At 37.4% G+C, this 14,043-nt stretch overlaps 1 protein-coding gene across 3 annotated transcripts in view; it reads right to left on the reverse strand.

The window, feature by feature from the left end:
- The window catches only part of LOC130912203 (teashirt homolog 2), an 82,578-nt gene that overhangs the window by 25,413 nt on the left and 43,122 nt on the right, over positions 1 to 14,043 (reverse strand). The window contains exon 1 of one of the 3 annotated variants that reach the window (XM_057830107.1): positions 4,676 to 6,699. The exons of the other annotated variants lie outside the window; for them this stretch is intronic. The gene's annotated coding sequence lies outside the window, so the exon portion shown is untranslated. Of the gene's footprint in view, positions 1 to 4,675; positions 6,700 to 14,043 lie in introns of those variants that run through there. 3 annotated transcript variants of the gene reach the window in all.

Consider the following 14,043-nt stretch of genomic DNA (forward strand, 5'->3'; position numbering starts at 1 on the left):
TTACCTTTTAAGGAAAAATGTACTTTTAAAAGTCGTTTTACGAAGCCATGCTTTTACTTTTGCTTGAGTAGATTCGTGAAGAAGAAACACTACTCTTCCTCCGTTACTTTGGGCTATGATCGTTACATTTTTCCTCTTTATTCTACGTATTAGATTTTATTTTTTTTTGCTAGAGATGCCAACAGTGGCTCTGCCAGTTTCACCAATGAGATGTCGCAATAATCACATGACTCCATGATACCAGTCAAACTGGTGCCTGCTGTTCTATTATCACGCCGGCCTGTTCAGTCACATGACGTCTATAAAGCACTGTAAAAAATTAAGCATTTGACATAGAGTGCTGACGTCAACATGACTCGAAAGCACAGAATTTAACCTCTTTCCCAGTATTTATTTGGTATTGACCATGGAAATTATCCTTTTAATTTGAATTTTCTTCACTAGAGGGCATTCATGCTCTTTGGATGAATGATGCTTTATTTGTGTAATATTTTTCTCTCGCCGGAATTCAAGAATCTTTTTGGTGCGTTCTTTGGCTTAATGTGGTTATGTAATAGGTTACAGTGCAGTGTAGTGCTGCAACAATTAATCGATTAACTTGAGTAATTCGATTTTGAAAAAAGCTTCAAATAAAATGTTGCTGCTTTCAGAATTTGTTTAATTAGAGTGGCGTTGTAATGGTTTGTTTTGAAAGTGTTTGCATTTAATTATATTGATTTTGGTGGATGCACTGCCCTCTATTGGCAACAGTGAATATGACCTAACTCATTGATCAACATTTTGTTTGAGCTAATATGTTTTTCGTAATTTGGTTTATAGGTATATTTAGCTGTTTTTGGGGGGAATATGTGTTTGAACGATTTGTTAAAAGCATTATTAAAAAAAAAAAAAAAAAAAAATAATAATAATAATAATAATAATAATATTTTATAGCATTTAAGCTAACTGACTTTTGCTATGCAAGTTATCCAATTCTTTTGTTGTACTTTTATCCTCATTTATTTATTTATTCTATCATTTATTTTTAATAACATTTGAGGCTAAGATCAGGTATTTAAATTTATTCTTAACTGAAAGTGCAATTCTGCATATTTTAAAGAAACACTCGGAAATTTTATTTTGTATTTGCATTTAATGCTCTTTTAAAAGTGCAATCTTAGCAGCCTGTTTTACATCTCCAAAAATTGATTCTGCAGCACATTAAATCTTCCTAATCCGATTATTCGAACAAACAAACTGATAGACTAATCCACTCCTAAACTAATTGATAACTGCAGCCCTAGTTCAGTATAATAACAGTATAATGACAGTTCATATAGATCATTTTGTGCTGAGAAAAAAAAACACTTAAAAAAAATAAATAAAAAAAATAAAAAAATCTAACCTTGTAAGCAGTTACTCATAATGTTACTCATTACTCGAGTATTCTTTTCACCAAATACTTTTTTACGTGACTATTTTTACTTTTACTTGAGCAAGATTATTTTTTAAGTAAAGCTACTCTTACTTAAGTAAAATTTTTTGCTACTCTATTCACCTCTGTTTAATTTAGTAGGCATTAATGCAATTTGGTGTTTGTAATGAAGCAGGGGTTGGTGACATATAGCTCGTAAGCCATATCTGGCTCTTTTGATCAGTGAATATAGTTCTTTGCTGACTTTGACTGCGACTGACATCTTAAGTGTGGCTCACCTGATATGAACGAGCTGTGAAAAGCTGCTTGTTTGATGACACATTGATCTTGGACACTTCAAATGTAAATTACAATAATATGCTTCAATTCAGTGCCCACTAGTGGCCCGCCCATTGCGGATAGTGTAAAGAGCTCGCCTTCAGAAGACTCAAAAGCTGTTTGGCGAGAGTGCTCTTAGCATTCCCACAGCCAGCGGCAGGGCTGGCCCCTCCCATCTAGGTGCCGAGCAATTTGGAGTATTTTAAAACTCATTGGGAAAAAAAAAACATGAAAGTTAACCGTACCCCAATGTACACATGCGCCAGGATAGGCCCGAGCAATTCTACTTTCATTGGACATGACTTTTTGGGCTGTCAAATTATCGCCACTTCGAGGAGAGCGAGGCGCACCAAACGGCTGCCCTTGGAGGCTCCACCTGTCACAGCTACTGTTATGCATATGTCCACCTGATTGTGGTTGCCACTCCCTGCAAATATGTGCAACGCCACACCGTATTTGTTGCAGCCAAGTGATGAGCGCGCAACATGACAATTGATTATGAATGAGAGACGTGTATTTTTGGAGAGCTACAGTGGCATCTCAACTTTCATGAGTCCCATACAAGTCCCAAACAGTGACGCTAGGCTTTTGTTCTTGCTTTCTCGAGAGTTATTTCAATCACAATATGGCAATTGCTTACTAAAGTGAGCAACCCAATTGATAAAGCAACAAATTCCACTAATTAACCCTGATAAGGGAGACCTATGGAGGAAAAACTATTTCAGACGACAAGCTCTTCAAGCTCCTCTTACACAAAAAAAGTAAAAGGGTAGTTACTTGGAGGAAACTACAATATAAAACTTTTATCTTCAGTCACTTTTTTTTTGTTCGGTACATAATCCCACATGTTCCTTCATAGTTTTGATACCTTCAGTGACAATCTACAATGTAAATAGTCTTGAAAATAAAGAAAACCCACGAATAAAATGTGTGTTCAACCTTTTGACCTGTACTGTATGCATATATCATATTTTTCAGGCTATAAGTCGCTACATTTTTTCCTTTTATAATGAAGCAGGTTATATAGGGATTTTATCTATTTTGTCATTTATTTTACAAAAACGCTTCATATTTTCTCATTGTATGTAAATGTATTGACAAAAAAAAAAAAAATAGACAATTTCATTTAATTTTGTTTCACGGCCCGGCGCATCATGATAGCGTTGCCACTCAGGGTGCATTCAAAGTCAAACGACTAGAACGAATGTTCCGTTATGACAACACTCTTGAGTTACCATGGGTATCCACGTGCACTCGGTCTGTATTTTATTCTCAAAACACACCATTAGCTAGTGGTCCAAAGGCTCCGTTTGTGAGAAAACTAGTTAATTTCAGGTAGATGCTGACTTGTTGTGATGAGAAGAACCTCTGCTGCCGCTACAGAAAAGGATTTAAGCCTAACCATTGATTATTAGACATATTTTGCCACGACATGGCTCTCGGCTGCTACACTAGTGCAGACAAAGCTTCTCAGAAGCTTTGAGAGACTTCATCAAAAAATTAGAGGGGATTTTATTGAGGAATAGAATTCGATCTGAAACTATATGACGCTACAAAAGAATGATAGCTATCCACTGTTTGCTGTAACAATTAAACGTTATGCTAGTGCCAAGTACCATAATTTTCGGACTATAAGCCGCTACTTTTTTCCTTCATTTTGATACCTGTGGCTTATAGTCCAGTGCGGCTTATTTGTTGATTTTTTTAGGTAACACTTTATCTGACAGCGGTGTCATAAGACTGTCATAAGATCACCAAAATTATGACATGACACTATCATGGACATTACTGAATGCTTATGTCATTAAGTGTCATTTGGCAAATTATGTCACTAACTCAATTTGTGTCCATCTTGGATCTTTTGCATCCATTCAAAAGTGAGATCATTTGCCAAGTAACACTTAATGACATCTGTTATAAGCATTCACGAATGCTCAGGACAGAGACATGTCATAATTATGATTGTGTAATGACAGTCTTATGGGACCACTGTCAAATAAAGTGTTAGCAAATACCATAACTAGCAATTGATGAAACAATTGGAACAGTAACTGAAGAAATATTTAGCACTGAACATGATTTTTGATTGTTATTTACATCTGTAGCGCTACAATGCATGGTAAGAGGTATGTTGGATGACAACAGTCAACAGCAGGTGGCAGCAGAGGTTGACTGTCTCCCCCAAGGGAGCAGTGATGGCCAAATGAAGCTTCTTGAAGCAATAAAGCTTTGCACTGATTGGTTCAAAGTTTAATGATGGTTCATTTGGTCTTATGACAGTCGGTCGTATGATGCCGCTGTCAAATAAGGTTGTACCGGTTAATATCTTTTGGTGTAAATATCCCATGATACAGTGAGGACAGCTGCGGCTTATAGTCCAGTGCGGCTTATCTATGAATAAATGCCGTTTTCGTGCCAAATTTGGTGGGCTGTGGCTTATAGTCAGGTGCGCTTTATAGTGCAAAAATTAGGGTAGCCATTTTCAGCCAGCACTCATAGGACGTTTGCCCAGGAAAGCTCTGTCCAAGTCTTGATCCCATTACAGGAGAACAGTTCAAGGCTAGCCCTTGTTTTTTTTTTTTTTTTTTTTTTTTGTTAATTTAAGAGATTGTTGCCACAGTCTGCTACAACAAAGCTGCTATCCTAGGGCTAGCAGTGATTGCTGTTAGCCTTAGTATATCGGATCGGTTATGGCCCTGGGATTTTTAAAATTAATCCCAGCTTTAAGTTTAGAGGGCAAGAGAGATTTAATTTTTTTATTCTTTGTATATATAGTGACCGAGAACACCGGTGTTACTTCACCTGTCTGAAAGGCCGCTGTAAATGAATGAGGAGGTTGCAACTTGGCATGTTGATGTGTGTTTGTTTAATAAAGATATGATTAGTCAGTCAAATATTTTTGATATCTTCGTAAATTCTCCACTTTAAGATCAACAGACCAACCTGGGTCCCGGGGAGATGACGGCAGCCACCTTGCTGGAGCCGCAGGCGGAGGGACGGGCTGCGCTGGCTCACCCCTCTACTTGGCTGGGGGGCGGCCGCCGCACAGCATTTCCACTTGTCTGCAGCACTATCACAAGTCTGATATAATTCATGCATGACGGAATGCAATTAGACACACTCAAGTAGAGAAACTGTCGGTGCCAGGATTAGCGATCAGGCAGCATGGAATAGGGTGTCAACATATCCGCACTTAAAAGTGATTGACATAAGACTGGGTTCTACACCTCATAACGTTGATTTGTGTACACTCCACCCCACCTAATCACTTCTCAGACACCCCATCATCAGGCCTCCAAAATGGTGTCAACAGGAAATACAATTAGCTAATGATAACACTACTATAGTCATAGTTAGTTTAAATGGTAAATGGTGTTAAGCATTGAATGCAATTCTTGTTGTTGTTGTTATTCTTCTGTGTCTCTCACCTTTTCTATTTTCCTCTCTGTCCTCTGATAACACTTTCGTGCTCGCTTCTTTCACCTAATAAACGAAATACAATGAATAATCACAATTGGAGTATATCATACTCCCATGTGATACATTAAAACTCTTCAGACCAATAGGACACTCAGATAAAAATAAAGTCACAAGGTCTAAATTCTCCTCCACATAGTTTGAAGAGAAGAGAGACAGGAAAGAGAACTTGTAACTTTGTTTTTAGCAGCAAAGTGCTAACAACCTTGAATCATGATGACATTTTCATTTAACCGAATCGGATGGCTTAATGCAGGTCAAAATTTGACATCCATTAAACTATGAATTATTCTGAGTTAAAATGTCAAGGCTTTGATCACATTTTGAGCTGGTTTAACCTTGATACACATCATGACAAGATGTGAGAAAGTAAGTGTGCATCATCATTGGATACACCTGATACGAAATGCATTATGTGCGGACAACATACGGGTATACATGTAGCTGTAAAAAGCTTTTGGTGCAAGTCTAGAACGTAGGAAGACTGAACCCACACCATGTTGATAAATGGATGCTACTTTTGTCTTCCCTCTTAATAGAAATGTAATACACATCAAGTTCTTAAAATCGCCTCAAAATGTCATGTGGCTGAAATATATTTTCACTAAATCCACTCCACTCTGGAAAAAAAAAAAAAAAAAAAAAGGTGTAGCTTTCAGCTAGCAAGCTTGCAAGCTAACATTTAAGTAATAATTCATAATAAAAAAGTAACTCCAAAATGCACTGAAACACTAATATGAATATGTTCTGAAAAACTACAGTGGGGGAGAGGACTTTTACCAAAGTGTCTCTGTCGCTCCCCCAAAAATTGCCATATCTTCAGAAATTAGTCAGTTTTTAGATGTTTTTTAAGATAATTGCAGAAATAAATCTCTGAATTGGTATTACAGACTTAAATTAATCATTTGTGGACGTAAAAAACAACCATCCTGTATGTTGCTTGCTCACTAATGCGGCCTTGTAAACATGTCACAGCCCTTCAAATATTGCCAAAGGAAAAGTCAGTGGCACAACAATATTTTTCCTGCGTGACATTTGCTAGGTAAGAGAGGAGGAGTAGGTCGTCGACTTTTCTTCTTTGTTCACGGCACGAGAGCAGAGGAGAGTCGTTAATTTATTGAAAAGAAGGTAGGCGGACGAAGCAGCGGCACGGAACTGATACCTTGCACGGCTGTAGGTTGTGCACTGAGGGAGGGGACGGAGGGATGAGGGTGGTAACGGGGGGTCGGGGGGCGAAGGGGTGTGCCGACCAGTGCGACAGAGGAACGGTTAATGGAAATGAGTGACAGGCTTTCAGAATGATTTACAACGGGTGGCGCTGCGGCAGAGGCGGCACTTGATGGATGATACTGAAAGACGGAGACGAACCATAAATCATGTCTGGGAATCATTGACAGAGATAAAGGAGGGCGAGAAAAAGCAACGGCATTGACGTTCATTCTTCCAATAATGTACATTGACGAGTTACACTACGGAGCCTTAATTAAAAAGTGAACATGGAGGCTCCACCCCCCCCCCCCCCCCCCATTCCACCACCTCCTTCACCACAGCTCCACCGTCCCTCAACACTCCCTCTCCGATTGTCCTCCCCCAGCCTTCTGTATTTCCTTATCAATGGTAATTAAAGATGCAGCATCCTCGGCCCAAAGACACTTCCGCCTCACAAGATAAATGCTGTGCCAAAAGATAATGTCCATACCACTTCCTCCCAAAACAATATCTGACCCAATTGTTTATGCGGTTTTGGATAGAGCTTCACGGTTTCATCCAGGCTGCATGCTAACACATTTTCAGTCTTAAAAAAAGGTCATATTAGGTTAATTTGATTTATTTAACGCACATATACATCCACAACTCTTATTCATCTGTAACCACCGATACACATCCATCTATTCAATTAGTAGACTGAAGAGAGAACCTTCACACAGCAAAAACACACCTCCTTTAAACTCGTTAAATTCTCTTGTTTTCAGTGAAAATCTACCAAAAATAATTGAAATTATCTACCAGTGCTTCGAGTAAATTTTACACACGTAGGTTTCTTGAAATAAGAAAAATACCTGGCTGATAATGAGTTAAAAAGACTTATTTTAAGCAATAATTTAAAAAAAAGCTTTGCAATGTTAAATGTTTTTAATTCACTGGAAGCAAATTTTTCTTGATTAAGGTGAAAAATTACCAATTTTTGGATGTATAGGCTTAGTAAGAACAAATAGTGATATTTAGTGAAAGTAAATCATTATTCTGTTAAAATTGTCTCTAACACTCAAAACAAGATGTAGAAAATGATTTGACTAGATTTTTTAAAAAAGCGTGTTTATTTCGTATTACATCTGGATTGAGGAAGAAGGTGAATGTGATGTCAGCGGACTAATCATTTTCACAATACAGCCATTAGTATTGTATGCAGGAGGATTGTGCATTCATCTGATTTTGCGGATTAATATGTTTATTTTTGCGTCACGCCAGCCCAATGTGCTGCAGGCTTTTGTTGCTACACCAGGGAGAGTGGTGTGAGGCTTTTCGGATTTCCAAAACATCCTGTTCACCGCGAAGAATGGGCAAAACAAGTCCGACAAGCAACCATTGGCTGGATGACGAAGTGAGTGAGCTACGTGTTTTATGTTATGCCAAATACTGGGATTATGGCAAACGTTTTAATAAGGAAGTGGCATGCATTTTGTGGGTGACAATGCTCCCTGTCCATCGAAAAGGCCACTCGGCAGACGACCGGCGGCTTCTCACACACCAGGGTCTCTGGCCGATACAGGCTATTTGCAGGCCATGACATTGACTGGACGAGGGTTTCTCCAAGGAATGCTTTAACAGTTTTAGCTCTGTAGCATGATGCATTGTCATCTTGGAAAATAACAAACATATTTTCAATTGAGGGGATAAGAAAGCTGTCTAAAATTTCAGTGTAAACTTGTGCATTTATTGAAGCTTTAACCACAGCCATCTCCCCAGTGCCTTTGCCTGACATGCAGCCCCATATCATCAAGGCAAGGACTGAGGGAATTTTGATGTTTTCTTTGTAAATTTCACTGGAACAGCACCAAACCAAAGTTCCAGAATCATCACCTTGTCAAGAGTCATGAATCTGTATTTGACAAGGTGTCAGGAGTAAAGAATCTGCATTGGAGAAGAAATCGCCAGCTTCATCAGGTTTTTATCATTTATTTCAGAACTTGTGCAACATAACAGGCCTACTGTCTACCGTAGTTGACGGTTTCTCAACAAAACATTAAAAGAGAAAGCAATAACTCTGCCGCACCTCTCCCTCTCTCTATCACGTCCTCGACGCGGTGCGTTCAGGTATACCACGCAAAACACATCCGCCACATTCGAACCCGATTCGTTACATTATTACAGGAATTATTGTTATTATTATTTTATCATTCCGTTTTTTATTAATGATGTATTTGTTTTGTTGTGTGTAATTGCCATTTGTAATAGTACCAGCAGTATTTATTAAGGATTTAGTGTAGGTTTTTGGGCTGTGGAACAAATTAATGGAATTATAAAAAAAAAAAAATATATATATATATATATATATATATATATATATATATATATATATATATATTAGGGCTGTCAAAATTATCATGTTAACGCGCGGTAATTAATTTTTTTAATTAATCACGTTAAAATATTTGACGCAATTAACGCACATGTCCCACTCAGACAGTATTCTGCCTTTTGGTAAGTTTTACAGCGAGGCTTTTGGTGCTGTCTAACAGCGAACTCTTGTGGTCGCTTTGCGACATGGTTTATTGTTTTCTTGCCAGTTCAATATGGCTGCACAACGTCTCGGGCTGACGCCTACGTTGTAATGTTGTGCCTATATGATCCTTGGACAAGATTTGTCCGTGAGTATGGTTGTTGTAAAGAATGTACATATTATGTTAGTAAGCGAAATGTTATATTTTTTGTATGAGACGCTTTTTGTTTATGTTTAGTGAAGCTGTATAGCGTGCTAGGCTAACGTTGTTGCTAATGCAATGCTTGTGTACTTTTTTTTTTGTAGTTTTACAACGGTCTAAAGAGGACAATGGTTTCAGGCCATTTTACTAATAAATCAGATGAAAAAGGAAGAAGTCTGATTATTAAGGCGTCGTTCACTAGCTGTCTAGCTTTGGAAAAAGTAGACGCTTCGGAGTGAGGACAGCATAGACAGATTTAAATGACAGTAGAGTAAAATGCCCACTACAGTCCTTATGTACCGTATGTTGAATGTATATATCCATCTTGTGTCTTATCTTTCCATTCCAACAATTTATTTTACAGAATATATATATAATTTTCAGAAAAATATGGCATATTTTATAGATGGTTTGAATTGCGATTAATTGTGATTAATTACGATTAATTAATTTTTAAGCTGTAATTAACTCGATTAAAAATTTTAATCGTTTGACAGCCCTAATATATATATATATATATATATATATATATATATATATATATATATATATATATATATATATATATATATATATATATATATATATATATATATATATATATATATAAAAATATAAATATATATATATATATATATATATATATATATAAAACACATACCGTATATGTAAAGGGATCACTATACTGTAGTTTTTTTCCATAGGGGCGGACCATAGGGATGGATGTGAGTGAACCATAACTGTTTTATTGTTTATTGTACAGTGTCCTGCGATTAGCTGGCGACTAGTTTCTTTCAAAGTCAGCTGGGATAGGCTCCAGCTCACCTATGGCTGTGTGCAGCATAAAAGTAGGAAATGGATGGATACATTGTAATAAAAAAAATTTTCAAAAATGCCAGCCCTGCCCAACCTCTAAGAAAGCGAAGTTGTTCATTATCTCACTATTAGTCGCATGCAATTCTATTGCTGAGCCTGCCATCTGTCAGTGGTTAAATGATTGCCCCTAACTATTTCTTTCATTGTTTTTATGCACTGATGTCTTGTACAATTTGCACATTGATCACTGTCCACAATGTTGTTCCATGAAGGGTTAATGTACAACTGTACCGAAATGTGTTAGCACATCTGATGTACTTTCTTAAAACAAAAAAAATAAATAATTGCATATGTAGTGCCTTCATCTTCCCACCGTGCTCCTCTTGAAGATGGCGTCAGAGTGTCTTGAGTGCAGATGGCACCTCGATAAACAGGAGGAGCCCTGCAGGAGCCAGAATGAGTGGCATTCCACATCAGCTGAGCTCGCTTTACGTGCACACAATAGAGCAATGAGGTGAAAGTAATCCTAAACATCTGTCTGCTGGGTCCTACACGCACAGGCTGTTTGTTCAAGTTCTAGGAAAGACACTAGAGAGTGGGGGCGGGGTTGATGGAGGGGCTGTTAGAGAAGATATCAGTTCATGCTCTAGCCTCCAGAGGGATTAAGCTTCTGATGTTCCCCTCCGCTCTGTTCTGACAAACAAAACGTATATCCGTTGATGCATGTGCAGTAATACTTAAAACTGCATAAGGACAAGCAGAATAAATCAACAGATATAGATTTTTGTCCATCAAGATTCTTGTCAATCATGTGACTCTGGATCGATGTAACAATTGCATCAGCTTGACACCACATATGGTGAAATGGAAGGAAAATTTGATTTTGAACCTCAAAAATTGACATAGTAATTTAAAATATGAATATCTGAGTGATATATCTGAAGCTAACAAAATGAACTGGGCTTTATTTTGAAAAATAAAAATCTATAAAAATCCCAACAACAAAAGATATATATTTTATGAATCATTTACAAAAGAACAAAATAGAAAACACAATAGAAAAAAATGCCCAAATCTGCCTTTTATTTCGTGTATTTGCATTGAAGTTCTTCCAAAGACACACTGTACACTTTTGTTTAACTGTTCAAGCAAATCCTAACACACAAGTGGTATTTTCATTGCTAGTCAATGTCATTCTTCAATCCAAGATCATTGAACTAACAATAAAAATAAAAATTAAAACTAAATCTCTTTAATACCTTTAATTTTGAGGGAAAAAATGAATGAGAATAATCATTTAGGAACTGCTACCCTGAATAACAATATTATGTGCAAATATGGCAGCATCGTATAATCTGTATCTACAGTATAGAGCAATGTTGTGTAAGGTAAATAATAAAGCAAGGTGAAGTTACCACCCTAAATACTGTAACGTAAGCATTTCCTTTCATCTACTGGACTGTCACTTGCCTGCTTTTACATGTCGAGATGTTCATCTTTCTTGAAGACAATCATTATTTTCTTACACTTGACTTGACTGACTCAATGTGAAAGTTGTTTAATGTAGTCGTGAGCCTCAAGGTCCGTTGCCCTTCAGCCTTTTCCTTCCTTTTCCATTGTTTCACAATTTACGTAACCCTCTGAAGGGCACGAAATTTTATAGGTATACATGAATGAAAATATAAAGATACCTTGCAATAAAACAAAAGGATAATAATATTTTTTAAATAAAATTAAAGGATAAATAATTGATGTTTCTTACGTGTTAAACAGGTTGCAGACTTGAAAATGATTGTATGGGTATTTTTTAATCCGTGCCTACTAAAGGTAGAGGTAGGTATTTATCATTTTTAAGAAATACATATAATTAATATAATTTTTTTCCATTGCATTTTGTTGCGGATACCAATAACAGTGGGAAAGAAATTTGTCTTTGATTCTATCCAGATAGAATGGGCTTGTGCGCTATGAGGGGAGATATAGAAAGGGGTAAGGGGGAAATCATTCTCCCGCCATCCTGCTGTGAGCAGGACATGTTGGCAGGCTGGAATGAAAATGAATAGACAATGGCCATCGAGCGTTGAGAAGCTGTGGCGATACAATCAGTCCTGTGTGTGAGAATGTGCGCGCTAAAGAAATCATTCCCATTTGAAGGCTTGAAGTTGTTTGGATCATGTTTGATCGCATCCCTACATCAAAACACACTTTGATAGACAAGGCAAATAATTAGGTGTCATTCAAACGTCTGACTTTCTTCTATTCGCCGTCCTGTTTTATTTTATTTTATTTTTTCTCGTTACTTCCGGTAACTCACTAAACTCAAACCATAGACCTCCATTGACTGTTGAGCTCAGCAAGTCAAAGGGCTGAAAGTAATGAACTCCTCCGAGTCATTAGCAGAGCGTAGTTCCTGCTGATGTTTAACGGTCTTAAAAGATGATCCATACAGTAATAGAGCAAGCTCTGATGCTGGCTCAGGGCCCAAAATGGGAACAGCTTAAATCCTAAAGGGATACGAGGAAGCTTCTGTGGCACCTTCTTCATTTTTGATCCTTTAATGTACTACAGGGTTCCTGTGTTTACAATGGTTAAACCTGTGACATTATGAGATTAGAATAAACAATAGCACATGATAAAAACATGGTCCCTCTTTACTGTTTACATTTGATTGATTTTGCATGTATTTATCTGATTCTGCATTAGCCTTTGCTACATTTCCACGTAAGAAAGGAACTCCGTCATCAACTTAAGAACCGCTATAGAGGCATTCTTTTAAATGTTGTCATTGATTATTCAGCAGCATAGATTTACAGTGTAATTATTGGGTTTTAATTCACACAAGTTGTGTCATCATGAACCCTTGGAATTTTCTGTTTTAAAATTAATGTGAGATATTACTTTGGAGGGCTTGATTTGCAATTGAATGTTTGCTTATGTCTCAAACAATATAAAAAATAACAATCGAAAGATAAACTCCATCAATGTGGTTTAGTGTGTCTTTGTCTTTCCAATGTTTGTTTTGTGACACCACTAAACTGGATTTTTTTTTTTTTTTTTTTTTTTTTTTAAAAGGCCAGGAAGTGGAAACTATTGTAATGTAGTAACATGTCTCTAGTGGCTGCTTCATTGGTAACAAATACAAAATGGCAATAGAAGAGGGGAATGCACACTGGACCCTCCAGTGAGCTATGTTTAGTCTTAATGTGAAAAGACTCTAAAGCCCGGGCTCCACACTGCGACCAAATAGTCGCATTTTGTGACTAAAGTTAGAGCCAGTACGAGTATTTTTTTCATCTGCTCACAAATGCTTGACCAGTAACATTGCTGGGATTTGTTGTTGTCGTTGCTGACAAGCTCTTTCACTGTTAAATCCACTAGTTGACGGTAATGTAACGAGCTGCTTTGCCGAGTGAAAATAAAACAGAAGAAAAAGAAGGTGGAGTTATGCCATGTGTGGAGCGGGTTATAATTGGGGTAGCAGGAAAACTTGACAGCACTTACGAACAGTATTGTTAATAACGGCGTTAGAATATAACGGCGTTACTAACGGTGTTATTTTCTTCAGTAGTGAGTAATCTAATTAATTACTTTTCTCATGTTGGCAACGCCGTTACCGTTACTGAGGCGGGAAAGGCGTGCGTTACTATGCATTGCGATGTTGGTTGACTGACGTGAGAAAAGTCTGAAAAAGACGGACTCACGGAGACGAGAGAGTAGAGCAGGAGTGCGGAGGAGGCAAGGGAGTGTGTTGCGTTGCAAACGCGATGCTACTATGCTAGGTGGCTCCAATAATACCTAACTGTAGCCGATAGCCTACACACTACGCCCACATTCGGTAGATATCACATATATACAGAACTAGATGCAATGACAGACACGGCGGCATTAGCAACATTTATTATAAAGAACTAGATGCATTAGTAAACAGCTGCCATCTTAAAGCAGTAGACTTCTCAAGAAGGCTCTGTTGTAGAGAACCTTCCTAGCGAACCTAAGTAACGTTTGATCTAAAATACTCCTAAATCGGCAAAAATTAACAAATTTATCTTTAAATGATGAAACTGTTTTAAAACTTACACATGTCGAAAATAGACA

This window comes from Corythoichthys intestinalis, chromosome 2 (assembly GCF_030265065.1).
Source record: "Corythoichthys intestinalis isolate RoL2023-P3 chromosome 2, ASM3026506v1, whole genome shotgun sequence".
In the NCBI taxonomy this organism is placed as follows: Eukaryota; Metazoa; Chordata; class Actinopteri; order Syngnathiformes; family Syngnathidae; genus Corythoichthys; species Corythoichthys intestinalis.